At 41.0% G+C, this 22335-nt stretch overlaps 1 protein-coding gene across 6 annotated transcripts in view; it reads left to right on the top strand.

Annotated features, from left to right (window-relative positions):
• Positions 1-22335, top strand: part of Tet (Ten-Eleven Translocation (TET) family protein) — a 150775-nt gene that overhangs the window by 94106 nt on the left and 34334 nt on the right. The window contains exon 1 of one of the 6 annotated variants that reach the window (XM_072302658.1): positions 830-2536. The exons of the other annotated variants lie outside the window; for them this stretch is intronic. The gene's annotated coding sequence lies outside the window, so the exon portion shown is untranslated. Of the gene's footprint in view, positions 1-829; positions 2537-22335 lie in introns of those variants that run through there. 6 annotated transcript variants of the gene reach the window in all.

Genomic DNA, 22335 nt, shown 5'->3' with positions numbered 1-22335 from the left:
TCAGAATATTTTTCGAGGGGCTTTCCAGGGTTGTAAAACAGTATTTTGAAAGAAACACGCAGGTACGAAAAAGATTCAAAATTAGTCCAAAAAGCAAGAAGAACCAACAATTTTTGGTTTAAAATCCTTCTTAAGGATTCATAGAGACTACTTAAGCACGTTTTTGGAGGTGTCGCATGCCTCAAAAAAGTTTAAGACGACTACAGATTGATCGATGGCTAAACTTGCTAAATACCGTTATTTTAGCCACCGACTTAGAGACCTAGTGAATTCGATTTCTCGAGAAAAAGCAAACCAAAGCACGAAATATTTCTACTGTAGCTTCCCAAGGATGTGTAGAAGCTCCCTAAAGGTGTCTCATTAGGTGACCTTTGGTGACTTTTTTTTAAAATGAAAGTTCGTGGGAAAAATCGGCATTTTTTTATGAAAAATAGGTATCCAACTTCTACCTTGTGTGGGATGTGTCAGAATGCCTCGGAGAAAAATTGTAATTAGTGCGTTACAATCCTCTTAGAGTCCTCTACAAAATGGCATAAGCAAGAATTCTGAGAGACCATTTCATGATTCAGGAGAGGCTCCGAACGCTTTGTTAGAAATAGCCACTTCACGGGTCAGAAAATACGTATCCGACTATTTGCACAGTTTCTGACACTTTCAAAGTGACTAGAAATTTTTTTGAGGTATACTACGTGTAGTTTATGACCCGCAGATACTATATTTATCAATTTTGACTTGAAAAAAAAATGTCGTCCAATTTCATAAACATCGATTTTTGAGCGCTCCCGAGCGGATTGGGACCATAGTGCGACGTCGCCTCCGACGGAACACGCCGCGACGCGGCCGAGTCTATTCCAGGGTGTGGAAACATCGCTCCGAGTTGGACGATTCACGTTCGGCTTCATAAGTCCCAAGTCAGTTTCCCGGCGGCCGGCTCCTAGGACCTAGTTTTTTCCTCTCCTAGTTTTTCGGCTCTCGCCTCGCGCCACCGTCCAGTGTCACTGACCCGCCGGCCCTTCGACGTCACCGCCAATTGATTTCGCGCGCTCCCGACGTCGGCCCGACGTCTCGTCTCGCGTGGAAAAGCTCAGTGCATCGCCCGCTACGAAATGGAAAGTCGCCGTTGATACCGTCGACCCCACGATACTACTCGCGGATTGGTTTGTGTTACATTTTGACGAAAATTGCAAGCGCGATTGACGCCTTACGTTACGTATTATTACGTCTGAAGTAAGTTTTACGCGGAAAAGTCGTGCTACGTTACCCGGAGACTGCAAGTGCCGGGGCCGATGTCAGTTACCGATTCCGTTTCGATTGAAAACTAAGTAACCTGGTTATCTAACAGTGATACTTCGCGTCCTTACGTTACGTATAATTAAGTCTGGAGTAAGTTTTTCGCCGGAAAAGTTGTGTTAAGTTACCCGTCGACTTCTAAGTTACCTTTTTCCGGAAATTGGAAGCGCCGGGACAGTTGGCAGTTACCGAATCCGCGTCGATTGAAATCTAGGTATCTTCATTGCCTAGCAGTGAAAGTTCGCGCCTTACGTTACGTATAATTACGTCTGGAGTAAGTTTTTCAGGGAAAAGTTGTGTTGCGTTACCCGTCGACTTTTAAGTTACGTTTTTTCGGGAATTGTAAGCGCCGGAACGGATGTCAGTTGCCGATCCCGTGTTTGTGCTTTATCGAAATCTAGGTATTCAGTGTCCGCGGTTATCCACTACCTTACGTTACGTATAATTACGTCTGGAGTAAGTTTTCCCGAAAAAGTTGTGCCGTCGACCTCTAAGTTACCTTTTTTAAAAATTTTGGAATCTATGTATCCAGTTTGCGTGGTTAACTAGCAGTGACAGCTCTGTGCGAAAGCTCGCCGTTTACCTTACGTCACGTACAATAACGGCTGGAGTTAATGCGTGTTTTAAGTACCACTAGTACTTAACTCATCGTCGAGCAACCAAAAAAAAATATTCGTATCCGTCCGGAGTTTTTAGGACTTCATTCAGTACGTTGTTTGTTCTTCGAGAGTTCGACGAGACGCATTATCGCGGAAAATTTTTAAGCTTTCGACGAAATTGTTGACCGATCTTCGATATCTGTCGCGAACAGATAGATTTTAGTCTTCTTACTTTACGCTTACCTTCGTTTACCGATACTTGGACCGATTATAATTTGTTTTTACCAAACAATTTTCACTGTTGACAAATCTATTTGAAGAAAAAAAACACAGAAATAATAATCAGTTGACCTACCCCAATTAAAAACGTTGATTGGGAATCATTGTTTCTACAGTGTTGAATTCCCTCTCTTTTAACGTGTTCATTCGTTAGTCACCGGGCAAAGATCATAATAGCTAATTTTTTTCGGTGCGCGTGACTTGCTTTTCTGTTTAAACTGCCAACTCGGTGCGTAATATTATCAGCCGTGTAATTGAAGTTTCTGGTTATCAGCGAGGTGTTATCTGCGCTTTCCACGCACAGCTCTGATCCCAGATCGAGTCTTCGGATATCGAGCACGGCACAGTCTTCGAGTGGATTATTACAGGTAATTGATAAGAGTCATGTCCAATTAAATCATAGGTCGAACTAATCGAGTGAAAGTCGCCTCTCTTCGATCAATTTGTTAAGTTTGTGTTTTTCTTGCACTGGAGGTTGCCAAATCGTCATCAGGTGGACGAGCCAGGGTCACGCGCTATTGAACGTGTGTGTGCTGTGTGCTTAGGCCCGGTTTTTATCATCTCTCGATATCGTTCAACCTCTTCGTATTTGTCAGCTACTTCGAGCTCTTTTAAAATTTTAACCCGAGTCTGAGATTTTTAGTTCCTAAATGTCTTACGCACCGGCAAATATGTCATTAACACCGTTAGATCGTCGATTCCCGACCGAAGACACCTAACTTCATTCCAGGGTTGCAAAATTGACTCTAACAATTATTATTTTAAACAGGATATACCTGTGGATTTTCGTCCGAAATTTGGCTAATTTTTGCATAAAATCAGCGATTGCATTAGTGTAATTTTCAGTTAGGATTGCCCAAGATTCTCCTGGTAAAAATTCAATTTACGTACGAGGAGAAATTTGGCAACATTGATATGTAGTTACGTTCTTTCGTGAGGGAAACTACGAAATATAGTGTTCAAGACCTACGACGCTCCGAAATAGCGTTTAAAATTTAGCTTTGTCAAGGAGTTCTTGTCGAGAGGTGGTAGAACCGGGCCTTACCCGGTCATCAGCAATTGAACCATCAGAGAAAGCATATCTTAAAAATTTGATCCGTGTCATTCTTGTCTGCGCTGACGCGGTATCGTGCGGTTAAGGGGGTGAATTATGACATTTGCACGATGGGTGTACAATTGTACATCAGTGGCTTTGGGTCTGGTCAAGGCTGCGCTTGTCAACGGTCGGAAGGGAGGGAAGGGGAGGGAGCCAGTCTGGGATATTATGATTCTCGATGAACGGACGGGGAACACCAGAACTGGCTTCAATCGAAAGAAAGGTGTGAAAGTACTCACGACCACGAGATTTTTAAAAAATGAGTCCGAAAAAGACTGTATCGTCCTTGATCGTTCATCATCAAAGCCTTCTTGTTCTGGTTTTCATTTAAAACATTTGAAATTTCGTGTAAGAAGCATTTTTGTTCGCGACGTGCCGTTGTATTGCGGGGATTTTTGTGTTTAAAAACCTCTAAAAGTCAGTGAGGAGTACGGAAGTGTAGAGGTACGCGAACATTCGTCGATCTGAAAATGCCGTAGCGCACGGAATGCATACGATGAAAGAGACATATTTAGGCCACCAAACTTTCAAGTAACGATCAGACAGGGAAAAAGTTAGTCGTTAGGTTGAACTCGCACCGCGCTAAGCAAAACTGCCGTATAACCACGCTAACATCGCGAGATTTCTCTCGACAAAATATTTATTCTTGATCAAAGTCATGAATAGGTTCCCTTTAAAGTCCTGCATACTTATACTGGGAAAAAACACATTGGATCTTGAGTCCTGACTCTTAAAAACATCGACAAGAAAAAATACTCTTGATTCAATTAGATTTACGCTTAAATCAAGAACCAAGCCTCTTAATTTGAGCGGATTTCCTTTTGACCTTAAATCTGATTGAATTAAGAGTCCTTTTTCTTGTCAATGTTTTCAAGAGTCTGGACCCTAAATCCCATGTTTTTTTCCCCCTTTTTTTTCCAGTGTAAGTTTTAATTGCAGAGAAAATTCTTTGGAAAATTAGAACAAAACCTCTCCCCCACCCAAGTTTCCCGGGAAATTCAATGTCAACGTCAAGAGACGTTTACAGGACTCTACCCTTACGGCGTTATTTCGTAGCATGACTGCGGCCCGCGCAGAGGCACATGGCATGTTCCAGCAGGTACGGATATGCCCGACTTCGCGTGCACTCCCGGATCGTAGGGCTCGGTGCAGCGAGTCCCCCTTCCGCGCGGGAACTCCAGTGATTGGTCTCAATCGCCCCCCTCCAGACCCCCTGACCCCCCGTGACCCCCTTCGTCCGGCCCCCACGACGCGACGTGCGCGGGGGGACTCCCCTCGTCCCCATCACCGCCATTGATACCCACCTTTTCCCTCAGGATCAATTTTTAGAAGTTTCCGTTGCGCCGTGCCGGGGTGTTGCCCGGTTCCCTCCAAAAATCGGGTTTTCTATCGGATGGGTCGACGTTATCTCGTCGGTCCGGAAACGCAGCCTTTTGAGTCACCGTGAAACTCCGCGACCAACGCATTGTTCCCTGCTGTGTTGTCACGCGCTTGATGAGAAGTCTTTCCTCTACTGTGAGAGCTCTTCGACTCCCCGAATTCTCGGTTCTGAAAACCGAATTTGCTGATCGTAGGAATCGAAATTGGATTTCTGTAACCGAAAATCGGTTATCTTAACCGTAAAACGGTTAACTTAATTGTAAAACTTCGATCTAAAATATGAACTAAACGCGGTGTACGCGCCGTGTTAAAAATTTTGACGTGAATAACAAACACATTTGAGAGTGATTAGTTGGCAGAAAAGGGCGCCAATCAGCACAAAACAGCAGAAGTAACTCACCGCTGTTCAGCAAGATTGGGCGGACTGCAACTCTCATTTTTCAGCGAAAAAATCGCTGTTTTAGGAACATTATTCTGTTTATTTAATTTTGATCGATCGCATCTCGAAGAGAAATCGATTTTGAAATTTTGGTATTAAAATTACTGCTGTCTTCGTCTTTGGTCCGTACCAGTCTCCGCATAAGGACTGAGTTTAGCAGAAACATATCAAGTCTCCTTTTGGAAAAAAAATAAAACTCTAATGACATGTGAAACTTTTGATGCAACTATTTCGACTCCCGTGGACCCGCTTTTGCCTATCCCGTGACTTGAAGGCGAAGTAACGGCCTCTTCCGTGCTCACTACGCTGACGAGCTGATGCGACTATTTTAACTCCCATGGACCCGTTTTTGCTTACCTCATACATTGAAGGCTACACACCTACGCACCTGTTCGTCCCGCCTCGTGCAATATCGTTTTACTGTACAGTTGGACGCATTTATGCCAAAAGGACCTATGTACAAAGGGATTGCGTACGACATAGTTCCTTCTAGCACAAATAGTCCAGTTTAGCTTTAAGACCAGCTTATCGATCCTGCCGAGTTGCATCAACTTTTCAAGGGCTTCGCGGCTCGCGGGACTATCCACGATCATACGGTTCGAGATGTGACAAGTCGACGAGTTCTCAGAAAGCCAGGGGGAAACTGTAGCAATGCGTGAAGTATCCCTGTTAGGTTTGTAGGCGCCAGCAGTCAGCTGATGCAATGCGTGAAGTATCCCTGTTAGGTTTGTAGGCGTCAGCAGTCAGCTGATGCAATGCGTGAAGTATCCCTGTTAGGTTTGAAAAGCCGGTTAATAATCGGCCGTAGAAAGTTGAGATTTTTTACTATCGTACCTCGTGGTTTCTTATTCTGTCGTAACTTATCAATTGTTTCGATCGCACCCATGTGCTGTATCGCAAGATGTCGTAGCAACTTGGATAACCGAAAGTTAGCAGGGAATGTTTTGACGTGGGGGGAACCTGGAAAAACGTCATGGAAATTGCGGAAAATTTGTTGATCATGGAATTTCCTTGCGGAACCATCAAGTTTCAATTTCGTGTTCGAAAAAAACGGGGATATTGTGGAAATATCAGTCATAATTTTTCTGAAAATCGCCGATGAATCGGTAATTTTTTGCATTTCGGTCATGGAAATCATTGATTAATCCGGATTTTTTTGTTTTGTTATTTTGAATAGTGATATAGACACCATGTATCGGGAGTGCTCAGCTTTCGGTCCAGATAGATGTAGTTAAAAGCATTTCGATGGATAATCTCCAAAAACACATGCGACAATGTTAATTTCCAGTAGTATTTCATTTTTTTAAGAGAAAAAAACTTCCTATTCACAATCAGTGTTTTCATCGAATCTAGTTCCCCGATATGGTTATTCCGTGAAATTTCAAGCCCCACCATTTGTAAAACAAGCGGGAAAGTTCTAATACGTGGGTATTAGAGAAGCGCTCAGCGGTGAGCGCAATTTTAATGAGTCCCAGATTTAATTTACTACCTATTAACTGAGTATGTTAAAATTTGCAATAATTAAAACATCTAAAATTGTGCTTCCTCCCCCCCCCCCCCCCGAAAAAAATCCAAGATCCATAAGAAAAATAATGATCCATTACTTAAGTACCGAAATATGAATACATAAAAAATCCTCGATTTCTCATAAAAACAGAGAAAACTATTACGGCTCCAAAAAAATAACTTTTCTAGATCATTTGAAGAAAATGTATCAAAGATGAACGTATCACTTAACGAGGCCAAATTAATTGTTTTAATGATGCCCTAATTGGACACGTAAAAAATATTATAGGTAAATAAATGAACGAAATATAAATATTAATAGGTAAATGATGAGACAATAAACGAAATCAATCAACTGCAACTGATTGTGAGTACTGAAGGTAACTTTTCGCGAATCGAAGGCACCATGTGTCCGCTAGGTTGCAGCACACTACGCTAAAACCTTCTAATGACTCATGATCAGACACAACCTTTCCTATGTTTATTGTTTATGCTCTATGATACTCTGTCTTCGTGATAACAGGATTTCATACAATACAATAATCTAATACGTAATTACGTAAATAGAGAGAATTCAGTCCCCGCCTCGCCGCGTTCGTGTACGTACCGTGTTAGCGTGTTACTTAATCAGTAATATAAGTTTACACAAGTGCCTTGTGGATAATAGTGTTGATTATTGGTGGTAAGATTCCACATGCTCAACCCCTGATTCCCAGGATCCCTATAATGCCAGGATCTAGTGAAAAAGTGTTTATTTTTGGTGATAAAGACTCAAGCTCCAAGGATACCCAAGCCAAAATGGCCGACCTTCCCCAGAATGCTCATCCCGGCGGAACAGGCGAACCTATCCAACCTCCTCCGACTGATGATACGACCCTTCAAAAAATCTATCCCGAAAGTACAAACACAGATAACTCCTCAGATCAACCGGATCAGCTCTTCTACAATGACAAGTGCTCTGCACCCTTCGTCGTCAACATATCCAAACTTCCAGTGTCTGACCGAAGCAAAATCCCCCATATCCACCCTCTTCAACTCAGCAGGATTCTTCGTCAAACTGAGGTGAACGGAATCGTATCTATTATTAAAGTTAATAGGAACACATCCCAAGTGAAATTCAACTCCCTATTTGATGCTAACTCATTTATTGCCAACCACAAATTAGACCGGGCAAAATACTCTGTATTCATCCCCAAACACAGAATTCTGAAGAAGGGGATTCTGAAGGATATTCCACCTGAATACTCTGAGAAAGAAATCAGAGAGATGATCTCATGTGAACATAAAGTCTATGAAGTCAAAAGAATACACAAGTATGACCCGATTAAGAAGACTAAATATCCTCTACCATTAATGGTCGTTACCTTTGTTGCTAACTCTCTACCTGAAAAAGTAAAGCTCGATTACTACATAGCTCCCATAGAACTATATATTAACCCAGTTCAGTTATGCTTCAACTGTTTCAAATTTGGTCATCTCCAGCGTTTTTGTCGCAGTAAAAAACGATGTCAAAAGTGCGGTGATGATTTTCATGAATTACAAGACTGCCCTAAATCTGAACTTAGCTGCTTAAATTGCAAGGGCCCACACCTTCCCACCAACCGTAGCTGCCCCAGTAGGAAAGAATTCCGGAAAGTGAATGGGATAATGGCAGAAAGCAACATCAGCTTTAAAGAAGCACTTGCAATCAAGGACTCTTACAGCAATGATTATAAATTTGGTAATAACAAGAAATTCTCCAACAGGGTGAAAACTCATACAGTTACTAATAGTAACAACAGGTTCACCGCCCTAGGACATGAAGAGTTTCCTGAACTCAACAACTCTCGGAAAGTTAACTCTTCCTCCAAACAAACTTCCAGAAGCAAGTCCCACGATAGACTCTCCTACCCTAAGAAAAAAAGAAGAGCGGACGACGACTTCCCAAGTGAATGGGTCAATCGTCTGAAAAGTCGAGACCCTCCTCCATCCCAGGATAATAAAGAAACCAACTCTACCTCCAGCCCGCCTCCACCCCCCAACGAAACTGATAATACGGATTCCAACCTGGAATTCGTAGGTCTCCAAGTGGACATTCGCTCTGACTCCTCACCGAATTCCATGGACACCTCTGATTCCCACCCTGATCTCATTTCCGACCAACAAGATTATACCCCACCAAGAATACAAGTACCAGAATTAATCATCAACTCAATTAGCAAAAATAATAACAACTTATCAGCACCATCAACTAACTAATTCCCTTTCATCTTTAAATTCACCACTAACTACCAACGTAGAAGAACCTCCAAGTCACATCATCTAACTAAACTCAATCTATTTTTTCTATGTCATTTTCTCTATTTTTCTGGAATATTCACAGCATACGAGCGAACGGCTTTGACATTAACGATTTTCTACGCACATACCAGCCAGATTCTTTTTTACTGAACGAAACATGGCTAAAACCTCAAGACAATATTAAAACAAAATCTTACATTACATACAGTGCCAGCAGAGTGGACGGATACGGTGGCCTCCTCTCTGGCCACAAAAATATCTGGAAATCTGAGTTAGTCCCAGAGTTAAGCTACAACTCCAACGACCCAACTGATCTAGAAATTTCCACCACAAAAATTGTTGATAAAAAAGAACCAAATAGAACTATCTACTTCATTAATGTCTACGCAACGCCAAAGTACAAAGGAGACTTCCAACCTCTGATCACCATTCTCCAAGATCTAGAAACCGAAAAGGTGATCCTAGCTGGTGATCTCAACTCCCACCATCCTACTTGGGGCTATCCGTATTCAGACAGAAAAGGCAGAGCCCTAATCGACATATTCAACGATCACGACATGTTTGTAGTCAACTCTCTCAACCCTACTCCCACAAGAATAACTCGCCCAAACCAGGATCCAAGCTTCACTGATCTAATCGTCATCAAAAACTCACTGGCAGCATCGTCCAATTTGACAGTCCTGGACATCCCATCAGGAAGCGACCACCATCCTTTAATTTTCACCTTCAACCCAAACTTAACTCCCATATGCTCTGATATTCCACCGAACAACCCCACTCCTCCACTGATCAACTGGAAGAAGTTTGCTAAAATAGTGGAGCAACAATTCAAGATCATAGAGAACGTCCGCCAAAAAGACTACGACGTCTGGAATGCAGTAATCCAATTCGCTCTTGAAAACTCAAAATTCTCCCCCAAAGAAAATTCCAGACCCCCTTCTCACCAGTTATCGAAACATGAAAGATGGTGGTCTGTAGAGTGCCAAAAAGCTAAGAACCTGAGAGCACAATGCCTAAACAACTTCAAGACAACCAACTCATACGAAGACCTTATTGCTTACCGTATCAGCTGCAACAAATTTAAACTGACTGTTCGAAAGGCAAAAAGAGACAGCTGGCACAAATACTGCTCTACCATAAACAGAAACACGCCCACCAGTGAAATTTGGGCCAAGTTAAAAACCCAACGCCTCTCCAAAGAGCCAGTAAGATCCAAAGACGACTCATGGGTGAAAGACTTTCAAGCAAAGTTCTCCCCTGACTATGTTGAATCCGAACCCCTACACATGGATGTACTTGACGAAGACCCCATTTTCTTCTCTTATGATTACTTTGAACAGACTCTTTTAACAATGTCCAAGAAAACCCCAGGAAAGGACAGAATCACTGCGAAACTCCTTAAAGTGCTCCCTCCGATAGCGAAAGTTTACCTTTACAAAGTTTTCCTCAAAACAATGAACCTTGGAACCACCCCGGCCAAATGGAATGAGGTAATAATTAAGCCAATTAAAAAACCTGGCAAACCAGAAAATATTCACACCTCTTATAGACCCATAGCGCTTCTCTCCATCGTCAGGAAGGCCTATGAAAAAATCCTAAGGGGTTTCATTGAAGAACATGTCGAACATCACAACCTCCTATCTCCTGTGCAATTTGGATTCCGAAAGCATTTCTCGTTATTTGACAACCACAACGTATTGAATCAGGAAATCCTAGAAGCCCTAAACCAAAATGAAGTACTAAAAGTAGTCTTCCTAGACATACAAGGAGCATACGATTCAGTCCACATTCCCACACTGGTAAAAATGATGAAACACCTGCGAATCAACAAAAGACTTATCAAATCAGTATACTGGCTATTTGGAAGGAAATCAGTCTACATCCAACTTTATAAAGTTGAATATGGAGTCAGAATTTCATTTGTCGGCCTAGCACAGGGCTCTGTTCTAAGCCCACTGCTTTACCTCATTTACACCTGCAAAATTCACAAAGCAGTCTCCTTCGATAGGATGTTAGAATTTGCAGACGACATTGCTATTTATATTAGACACAAAATCGAAGAAGTAGCCGCTAGACTCCTACAATCGGACCTCGACAACCTTATTAAAGCCCTAGACCAAATCGACCTCACAGCATCAGCAGAAAAGACCAAAGCAATTACCTTCTCCCGCAAAAGGAAACTATCCGAAACTCCAATATTCCTCTACAACCAAGCTATCATCGAGGTACTCGACTTCATCTATTTGGGTTTAAAATATGATAGGAAATCCACCTGGCTTGCACATGTCAAATACATATCTGAAAAACTGACTAGAAACACCAACCTAGTGAATGTTCTAACTGGTGTCAAATGGGGTACTCACCAAATATTTGCAAGGACTTTATTCCAAGGCCTCATTTTCTCTGTCACTGATTTCGGTATTCAGTACTATCTCAACAGGAAGACAGCATCAAAATTGATGGTTCATATCAATCAATGTATTCGGAGAATTTTTGGATTCATGAGATCCACTCCTACAAACGCCATGTACGTAGAAAGTGGCATCCCCCCAATCGAAATGAGAGCAAGGCTCGTAACAGATAAATTTATTCTAAAGAACTGCAATTTTAACCTACCATCCAAAAAGCAATTTATTGACAAATTATTACATCTGGGGAACAACAGCCACCCAGGAATTACTAACAACCCTCCTCTAATTCTCTCAAGGGCCCTTTCTCTTGAACATGTTATCGCCCAAGTAGAATCAGCTGAAAATAGACAATATTTCTTCAAATCTTACAATCGAAATGCCTCCATAAATGTCTCCTTCCCCATCGAACGCAAAGGAGATTTAGGCGCAAATAAACTCTTCAACGCCTTCAGAGAAGAAAATAAAGAATCAACTTTCATTTACACTGATGGTTCTATCTCCAGTGAATCAGCAACTGCCGGTATATTCTGCCCAGAACTAAATATAGCAAGAACTCTCTTATTGAATAAACATCTCACAATTCTAAATGCAGAAATGAGAGGCATATTCGAGGCCACAGTTATACTCTACGAAAAAAATATCCAGGAAGCTGCAATTTGTACGGACTCTATGGGAGCCATCCAATCAATAACAAACCTTAAGTCCTCTACTGATAAGCAGGATTTGCAAGACATCAGAAACTTCCTCCTAAAACACCCTAATATCAGATTAGTGTGGACCCCAGGACACGAACAAATATGGGGAAATGAAGAAGCAGACAAGCTAACCAGAAATCATGACGGTGCTATTGATTTACGCCTTGAAAAAATCCATTATTCCAATTTTACTCCTTATCTCAAGGAGAATATGATAGCCGCTTGGCAACAAGAATGGGAAAATTCCTCACAAGTCAAAGGCGCACGACTCTTCAGTATCCAAAACACAGTATCTACTTCACCATGGTTCTCTACTATATTCCTCCCAAAAGACACCACCAACGTTATTTCCCGCTTGAGAGTGGGTCACGGACGATTTGCAGCTCATCTACGAAGAATCAACCTAGCTGACTCTAACCTGTGCGCTTGTGGACAAATTGCGACTATCGACCACATACTTCTACAGTGCAATCAACTTAGTAATTTATCATCACTCTTCGATCAACTGAGCCAAATTGGCGTCTACTTCCCTATCAACTCAGCCACCCTTTTAGCTGATCCATCTAAGAACAAATACTCCATTCTGAGCAACTTCATCCGCTCCAACAAAATAATTGTGTAACTTTAAACTTCCACTCCCAACATCCACACAGTGAATAATCCAAGCAAATAATCAACACCTTACTTTCTTCTACCACCAATAATCAATAATCTAGCTATCTACTGACCATTTATCTTGTTAGTGGCTGTTTGTGCCTATGCACTAAGGCCAAAGCACCGTTACAGGGCAAAAAGTAAAAACTAAAACTAAATAGAGAAAGAGAATTCTTGCAATACCAGAATTATAACCAGGGTAAACGGAAATTACATTCATTTTTTCCTCCTCATATTATGTTGAGCCTTAGTGAAAAATCTTTCCCACTTTCCTTCCGCAGTTTTCCTTCTGACAGCAAATTGTTAATCATGTTCTCCTGAAATCCTTGCTTTCATTTAGTAGATTCGGAATTTCTCATAAATTTTAGGAATTTACATGCGTTTACAGAAATTTCTGGCAAACCAAAGGCAGAAGTTGCCTCTACGCCTTAATTTATAAAGGTAACTTACGTTCTGTGTAATTAATAAACCATGCTGGCCCAAATATCTGAAACCCTCTACTGTGATAACATTCGAATCAGTCACTGTTACAGGGACAGTAATATCTTCAATGTAATCTATAGGGATATTGTAGGTATAGGTATATCGTAACAAGTCAACAGTGAAACTAGCAGACCATGTATCTCGTTTGCGGTGCTTAAAAATCTCCGCTCCCATTTTATTCTTTTGACAGAGAACAAATCATTTTTCCTCCTTGGTTTTCACAGAGTTTTCTTTGCACAGAGAAGAAAAATTGCAGAAGTTTTTATAAATTGATGTTGGTTGGTTTTCCGTGTAAAGAAGAAAGTATGAAAGGAAGTCTACAACGTCGCAAACCGAGATACGGGGTCTGGTAATTCCACCGTCCAACTGTATTTTACAGAAATTACTTTGTGAGTATGGAGCTGATCACTAGAATTACTATGCATAGATATGTACCTAGGATAAGGGTGGTTGCAACAGTATTTGTCATGAATGGTCCATGACACCTGCAGAAAAGATCGGTGGTTCCTGAGTGATGATAAGAGGACTCGTAGGTTTCGTTGAAACGCATGATTCTCATATGTATCTGTAGAGGTATAGAGTTTTGGCCTGCTGAGGAGTTGAGTAAATTAGGAGCCATTGCTCATAAGCTGACAAAGTTAGGAGGAAACACGATGAAACTGTAGAACTTTTGATACTTTGAGAATGTAAACAAAGACTCAACCTCAAAAATCTTTCACAATAATATTGTGTACTCAATTTCCAAAAACTCTATGGTTCATGAATTTTTTAATCAAAGGTAAGTAAAAGTTCTCCAACTGGCTGAGAGATGGCCGTAGTGATCATTCGACGAAATTCTCTCTGCCATTTTACCTATTCATGGAATCAAGTAAATGTAGGTCCCCGTTTATTAGACGATGCGACGCATGAAAAAATGCCAGGCGAAAGCAGTATCTTTTGTTATTGTAAGTCATAAAATCAGGTTGTAGGTAAGAAAACTTCCTCACACATGGAGGTGATGTAACTTTCAACCTCATCTCCTACATAGTCTGGTGGAACACTTATTATCGTCTTATGGTAAGTAATGGAGAAACCTTGTTTTATCGTCTCAAAGCGAGTCCTTAAGGAAGGTTATTTACCCTCTTTACTGAAAAGTAGACAACAGGCCAGTTGAAATTTTTCTCTCATTGAGCGTTCAAATGTCTGTGTTAGGTCTGCGGAGATAACACATAAGGTGTCTTGCAATGAATCTGACGGAACCAAATTCACCAGAGAGTGAATGAGTAAATGAGTCATGAAACCTAGAATTTTTAGTACAAATAAGAGGCTAACACATACCTTTGTTATGGAGCAATGTGAGAGGTAGAATGTAGCGGTTTCAGAGTAGAGTGTTATAAGGAAGATTTATGAAACTGTCGGTGCCGCAAAAAATCTTAGACTTTGAAAGTACACAATTTTCTGCTACTTCAGATATCTCAGATTTTTTGACACCTAGTTAAACTCAATAATTAGAAGTTGTGAACTGACAGGGATGTGATGACGACATCGCTTTGAGAATAACAGATATTCTATGATCAAGGATACACTCGAGCGGTCCTTTTCATAATTTGCAGCGATGAGGTGGTGACAATTACGAAGGTACAAATCCCTGCGCTTGAGCTGCGCAAAATGCTCCAGTCGTTTATCTATGCTATTCAGCATAAAAATGCAAACCGTCTTGTAATTGGTGCTTGAGAACAACTGTGGTACACTAGTATAATGAAGCATTTTGCATGTATCGCAAATGGCAGATCTCCTACCTGACATACTTTAATTAACCCAAAAACACTAAAACAGTCTCTGAGGTAGCATGATAATTGGTCAAATAATTTCACAGCATTATACTTCAGAAACTTTCACAAACTTCACGAGGTGGGCAGAACGAGTCTGAAGACAAGACACGACATACTTTGAATAATTCCAAAATATTATGCTTCAAATTTCAGACAATTTCACAATCTTAAATTTCACAACACAATCTTAAACGAGGCGGATGGATTATGGAATTAATTATGGATGGAGGGAGATGGACGAAATATGAAAACACAAAGGAGTAAGCGAGACGCGAGAAGCAAATACGGGAGAGTAGTGTCATCTGAATCTGAATCGCGGCTATGTACCTACAGAAAATGAAAATGAACATTGATCTTATTAAGCCAGAAGAGGGCCAAAGACGCCAAAACTCATGAACCAATTAGAGAAGGGCAAAAGGATGGCAATACTCTCCAGTACCTAGGTCAAAGACACATAACCTAGATGTAGGCGAATTCTACTAAGGTCTCCGAATAAGGTTATCACCGGTGGAAAAGTTTTCGGAAAACAGAACGCGAATCTTGAACTTTCAGAAGTAATTATAGGATAACTATAAACCGCATAGCAAAGAGAGTTTTAGGACTGTTATTTATTTCTTACGCTAATTTGCATTTAATCGTATTCACAGAGGCATAATGAGGTAATCAAAAAAAAAAAAAGTAAAAATGGCGTTTCGTGCATCGATGAGTTGGTGCGCCATTTGATCGCTTGAGCGCCCTACTATACTAGAGCTCTAGTGGCAAATCGAAATCAAAAAGCGCCGCCTATCGGCTGAGCGCTTAAAAATGGAGGAAAATGAAACGCTGTAATTAAATTACATCCTTCTATAACTCTTACATCGAATTCACACATTCATTCATTGATCGGTTCCCCGACATGGTTACTCCATGAAATTTCAAGCTTTGTCATAAGTAAAAAAAAAAATGAAAAAATGATGAAACGCTGTAATTGAATTACGTGTTTCTATAGAATTCACACTTCAATTTGCACACCGTTGTCCTTGATTCCTAGAATAGTCAGGAAAGTTCTCATCCAAAAACCTTGAAAAGTTCAATTATAATGTTAGGAAAATCAGGTCATTCATTGAAATTCGAGGAATCTTGTCGTTAGAATGAAGTGCTCCTCCGTTAATCATTCAATTTTTCCTCTTTTTTTTATCTCTCTTTTCTATGGAATAATGTGATTGCATTTTCCACTTTTTTCGATCACGATCGTTCGTAACTTTTTCATAGATCGAAAAACAGTCACATAGTGGATAAGTTAACCTCGAATTCATTGTAGTCGAATTGTGTGCTGGATTTTCTGTTTTCCTGTTTATTTGGTTCAAGCTCCAGTGGCGTGGCGTGAATTGCGACATATCGATTGTTATGCCATTTAAACCCATGGGAAAGGATCGATAAACAGGGTGTTCGCAGCGAACACGTAAACAATCGATTCTTTACCATAGATTTAATTGGCATAACAATCGATACATCACAATTCACGCCACGCCACTGTCAAGCTCGCATCTTCGCACTCGAAAATTAAGCTTTTGTGTTCTCTCATCAAAGTCATCGTCTCAAGTATATTGCGGCAATAACGTGTAGGATAACCGCAAAAATGTACGATGAATTGATTCGATGCGTTTTGTCGCTTTTACCTTGAGGTGAAGTCGTAAACTAGTCATGAATCGTGCGTTACTGATCCAGACGACAGGTTTTCTCGACATCAAGAGCCAGCTCTCCAATTCCAAGTCCTACCTATTACCCAAGTGGCCATTCTGTCATCACCCAATTTCAAGTAACCGATTTTCATTTCGAGGAATAGCTATTAATTTTCTCTCGAAGTATCGATCATTGGCTTTTCTGAAAAATTGGCAACATTGGGCTCCGCCCTTCGTACGTAAAATAATCGGTATTATGGAAAAACATCGGAAAGTTTCGGGATAAAGATAATTGAAAAATTCGGATGATAAGGCTACGTCTCCTCTGAGGAAGTGATCTGTAAAAATCTCGTCAATAGACAATTTTCACGAAAAAAATAAATTGTGGCTGTATCCTTATTTTTGGGGCCCAACTAGAATTTCATGGACAAATTGGCCGTCACTAATTTATCCCGGCTGGATCGCAACTTTTTAAGGCTGAATCCCTATAACTAGAGGACCAGGACTATGATTTTTTTCCAGCAGAAGAATCAGAAACATACCAAAAATCTTACAACAAAATGTAAAGTGAGGAAAAATTTGAAAAAATCTTGAAATTCTGAAGATTTTTTGGTTTAAAAAAATAAAATATAATAAAAATTAAAAAATAATTGCCCCCTCGCTCACCGAATTTTTCCTTACCTAATTCGTGATTTCCTTTTTACCCGACGACGGCTTAGCCTAATAATAGGTACCTGCCAATCATACCCCACCGAAGTTTCTGAAAACCGATACGTTTTTGACCCCGAGAAGTTGATGATCCACGAGAAGAAATATCGAGAACCGAGCGGAGAGTGCAATCATTGTTGCCAGATTGTGCCGAAAGCTCACCTCTTTCTCCCATTTAACCCCATATCAAATACGCACATTTTATGGCATAACCTGGCAGTCTTTTGTTCGATTTACTCACCTTTGTCCACGATCGCGCTTCGATTCTCTCTTGTGTTTACCTTCGGAGCATCTCTTAATTTTTATCCCGCTGCAACAAAGGGCGCGGGAGGATCGATATTCTACCTCCTCCCGTTTTTATTTTTTATTTTTTTTGCTCGTTATTCATTTTCCTTCATCTTTCCTGACAGCTCGCGTCCGTTGAACCAGAAATCTGTGAGCATTTTGTTCTTTATCTGCGGTTCGCATCCTTCAAAATATGAACCCTCTAATGCAGCCACAGCTGGCTCGCGTTTTGAAAATCCTGCGTTCCAGCAATTAGTCGCTCTGAATTCTCGGCCCCGTTACGTCTGGATTCGTTGCAAAGTTTTCGATCCCGAATGTGAGTTTTAATAGTCAGTTACTTTTCAGGCGGCATCCTGGTTAACCCCAGAATTTTGCATTCGTATGTGACGCTGGCGCGAATTTTCTGTGTTTTTCTGCCGTGCTTTTTGAGGTACTTAATTATTTCAACTTTCATTGGGGAGTTTCGCTAAATTTTGGTATTGTAAAAAGTTGTTCTGTGTCGAAAATGTAGTCAAATTAGTGCAAAGAGAAGAGGAGACCTGGGGTGTAAGTGAGTAAGTCGACGCTTACTCACGATTCCTTTAATCAAGAAAAATCCGATCGTATGAAGATTTAAACTTTCCTGAATTGAAAAATGTTTCGTCTTCGTTTAAAAAAAAGAAAAACAACTCTCAGAGTGACGTATAGGTGACTTTTTCCCCTGTTTCGTGTACTTTTTATGATCAGTGAATATTTATATCGTTAAGCTCTTATCTCAGCATGTAGAAAATGATTCAAATTCCGATTCCATGCCTTTCGTATGTACATATTTCTTAAGTCCCTTTATACTGAAAGTTAAGAAACCCCCCCCCCCCCCCCCCTCGCGGAGTCACAAACGGGAATAAAGATTACACAAATTGATATGTAGTTTTTCGTAATCTTTGATCAGCTCATTCTCAAATTCCTTTCTCCATTCCTTCTCTCATTCCACTTCTTCCTTGCCCAACTCGTAATTCTCCAGTCCATTCCAGTTTATAATCTTTGCAATTGGTGAAAATGTAATTTTTATTCCTGTTGTGACACTGTGGAGGCCTAAAATACGGAAACCGCTCAGAAATGGATTCACATTGTCCTAACTCTCAATATGAAGGGACTCTACATTTTTCCAGCTGCGTGTGTACGTGCGCTGTGCGGCATCGTTTTCATCATTTATTGCGTAAAGCTGAAGTGTGATAGAGGAAAGGCATGTTATGGTTTATCGAAGAGCAAAGCTGCACATAAAAATTAGAGCTTCGTTCGGTAGTTACTACGACCGATAGTTCGTATTGCGGGAGGAAGGCCTTGGACGTCATTAGACGTGTAATCCGTAAACGGTCTTTGGATGTGTGTGACACGGATAAGATAAAATTCGGAAACTGGCCTCTTCAATCTTTATACCGGCTCATTACTGATAAAAATTCTCGCTTTGCGTTTCCTTTTGTAGTAATACGTGGAGTAGTGGTGTGATTCACTTTTAGCCCGGCTAGTTTCTTTATGATATATCGAGATCTGCCATTTAAACCTATGGAAAAGGATCGATAAACAGGGTGTTCGCAACGAACGCCTTAAAAATCGATTCTTTACCATAGCTTTCAATGGAGAAGCACCGATAATCGATCATTCACGCTTCGCCATTGCTCCAAACTTTGTGCAGATCCTAGTGCTACGTACGCAGCAATAACACCGTATATCTTGATTCTTGATTTTGCACATTTTTCGCAGGAGAACTGTTATATTACAAGGAAATAGCTGCGAACAGTCATCCTTGGTATGTTCAGAATAAGTCTGCTACACCCTCGGCAAGCTGTAATAAAAATATCTAGCATCGATGTGTCTTGGTTTTCTTCAAATAGAGCATTTTTTTTTGAAACTTTTTACAAAGAGAAACGAACGGTAGGAAAAGTCACCAGGTCGGCCCTCTCAGTGACACTAACTCGTGTTCGGGACGAATAAATTAAAAAGTAGATATCTCTCACGTAACAAATGACCTTGAAATCGACGCAGTCCATTCCAGGACGAATGTGCGAGGTTTTCCCTCTAAAAAAGTAGAGTACCTTCATTTTCTGAGTATGGACACTAGGCTTCATGGCGATCCTCCAGAACCAAGAAAATGGCAGCAACCTTGGATGAAAGGGATTGTTGCGAACCTTAGATTCTTATCTCTTGCTGCACTTCTTGCCAACCTTACCCTCGCTGAGGTTCAGAATGGAAAGATCTAATGCACAAAATTGGTCTAACAACTCGGGTAAATACGCCCAACTCTATATTTTGAGTTTTAAGTTCACGTTGATAGTAGTAGCTAAACTTAATTTTTTGTCATTTTGAAAAATTTGTATGCAACGTACGCAATTTTTTTTTTTCGTTTTGTTTCTAAGAGCTCCATGAAGTTTTTGGCCGAGCCAATCAGAAGTGGATCATCCAGTGATCATTCCCTGGCCCATTCTAGGGCCCAAAAATGGCGGACGCTGCAAGTAAATGTAAATACAAAATGACTCAAAATGTAGTTTTATCTGTTTATCGCAATGAGAACTTTACTAAGCTGCATTATTACGACGCATTTACATGGTTTAACGGCTAATCGTGTGCTATTTTTGAAGAAAATAATCTTAGATATATCAAGGTTGGCAGCAATTGCGGTTTATGATAACCATCTAAAGTTGGCAATGACCCCCCTCTCATCCTCAAAAACCAAAGATAAAGCGCCGCCATTTTTGGGCCCTATGTCCTCCATGAGGCCCAGTGTTCATACTCTCCCTATAAATGTACTCTACCTTTGAAGATCTTCTAGTCCACGTTGTCATTGGTCTGAGGTGATGAATAGCGCAGGGCATAAAATGCTAATTCGATGTCGGCAGTATTCGTCATCCTCACCTGATGAGAGTCGTATTCAACTTCTGCCATCGGAGAAGGCGCTATTTGGTCGATTGTCGACTCGATCTTTCGATCGATCAATGGCATCGCTAGGATCCGGATGTATCGATGAAGGCTCCTCGATAGCAATCCAACAGTCGATCTGCTTTCAAGATCAAATTGATGGGTTCGTTTTACAGAGCCCAGGTGCATTCTCTAGAAAAGATGTCTCTTCTTAAAATGAAAAATACAGGAACATATCCAATACTAGGAAAGACTTGGCTCTGACTTTGAGACATTTTCCAGAAACAAACTCGGACCATGCTGTGATTGATTTGTTTCGATTTAGAATTGAATCTGTCTTCCTGCTTGTGAACATGAGCAGACGTAAGGAGAAATAATCGTCCATTCAGATTTATGCCTTGAAAACTCCTTGAATTTTTTTCTTTTCGAATTTTCAAGTCCTTTAATTTTACACTCAAATAAGGATTGCGCAGTCCGCATCTCATACACATGCTTTTTCACGCATAGGTAGTAGAAAAGAGAGGTAGAGAGGGTATCCCCTCAATGGAGATGTTGCATGTGTGAGGGATTTGCGATTTGACTGCTGTTTCTTATGTAAAAGTTCGCGAGAAACACGATGGTGCCACTGGTTTTCTCTGAAATCAACTCCCAAGCGCAAAAAAAGCTCTCAAAGTGAGGCCAAAATGGAGGGGATATCCCACCCTACCCTGAGAGTCCACCTCTACATCAAAACAAACTCTCCATGCAAAGATAGGGAGCAAATACATTGACAGGGCTGCCACTTTATTTGGGGACTCCAAAACTGAAAACACGGTAACCCTGCCCTATTTGCTCCCTACCTTTGCATGGAGAGTTTGTCTTGATGTAGAGGTGGACTCTCAGGGTAGGGCGGGATATCCCCTCCATTTTGGCCTCACTTTGAGAGCTTTTTTTGCGCTTGGGAGTTGATTTCAGAGAAAACCAGTGGCACCATCCTGTTTCTCGCGAACTTTTACATAAGAAACAGCAGTCAAATCGCAAATCCCTCACACATGCAACATCTCCATTGCGGCCTCAACTTTGAGGGCTTTTTTTGAGCTTCGGAGTTCATTTCAGAGAAAATCAGTAGCACCATCGTGTTTTTTTGCGAATTTTTACATTGGAATCGATACTTAAATCGCAAATTCATGGCACATGCAACAGCTTATTATTAGTGACGAGAGACGAAACTCCTTGTCGAAAATATCCTTGGTGCCATCTTCGTGCCTTGCAACCGAAATCGTTCCTCCTGGTCGGGATTTCGGCAGCTCGCGGCAGGTGACGTGGAGACGTTTCGGCCCCCGGGTCCGAGTTTAAAAATAATCGAAAACGCACGTGACCAAAGGTACTTAACCCTCCTCCCGTGCCAAACACTGTTGCCGCTCTCATCGATTTCAGCCGAAGAACCATGGTTGAAGTCGATCAAAGCGAAGACGTGGTAAGTTCGGTTCACATCGAGCTCTCAGTTTTTATGTTCAGGGAACCGAAATTCGGCAGAGGCGGATCCAGCAATTTGGCAACTCGATTCTTGCCGGAGCACCTGGTTCTCCAAGAAGCGATACATTTCCATAGGTTTAAATGCAGGAAAGATTATGTTGCCAATTTGCTGGATCCGCCAGTGAAATTCGGCCCCTTTCACCGGAAACGTCGGTTGACCCTGAATCGAAAAACTGAAGGGTTCAATTTAAACCGATTTTTTTCTCTCAGTACATCTCCGATTATGACGTTGCGAGTCTCCGCTCATGTTTTATTTGTTTTAAAAAAAGAAGAAAAAACCCGGAAATTGATCTTGATATTTCCTGTGTAATTTTTCCTCTTCATCACAAAAGTTACAGAACTTCTCATGGA

This window comes from Bemisia tabaci, chromosome 7 (assembly GCF_918797505.1).
Source record: "Bemisia tabaci chromosome 7, PGI_BMITA_v3".
NCBI lineage: Eukaryota > Metazoa > Arthropoda > Insecta > Hemiptera > Aleyrodidae > Bemisia > Bemisia tabaci.
This window is presented reverse-complemented; position numbering and strand designations above follow the sequence as displayed.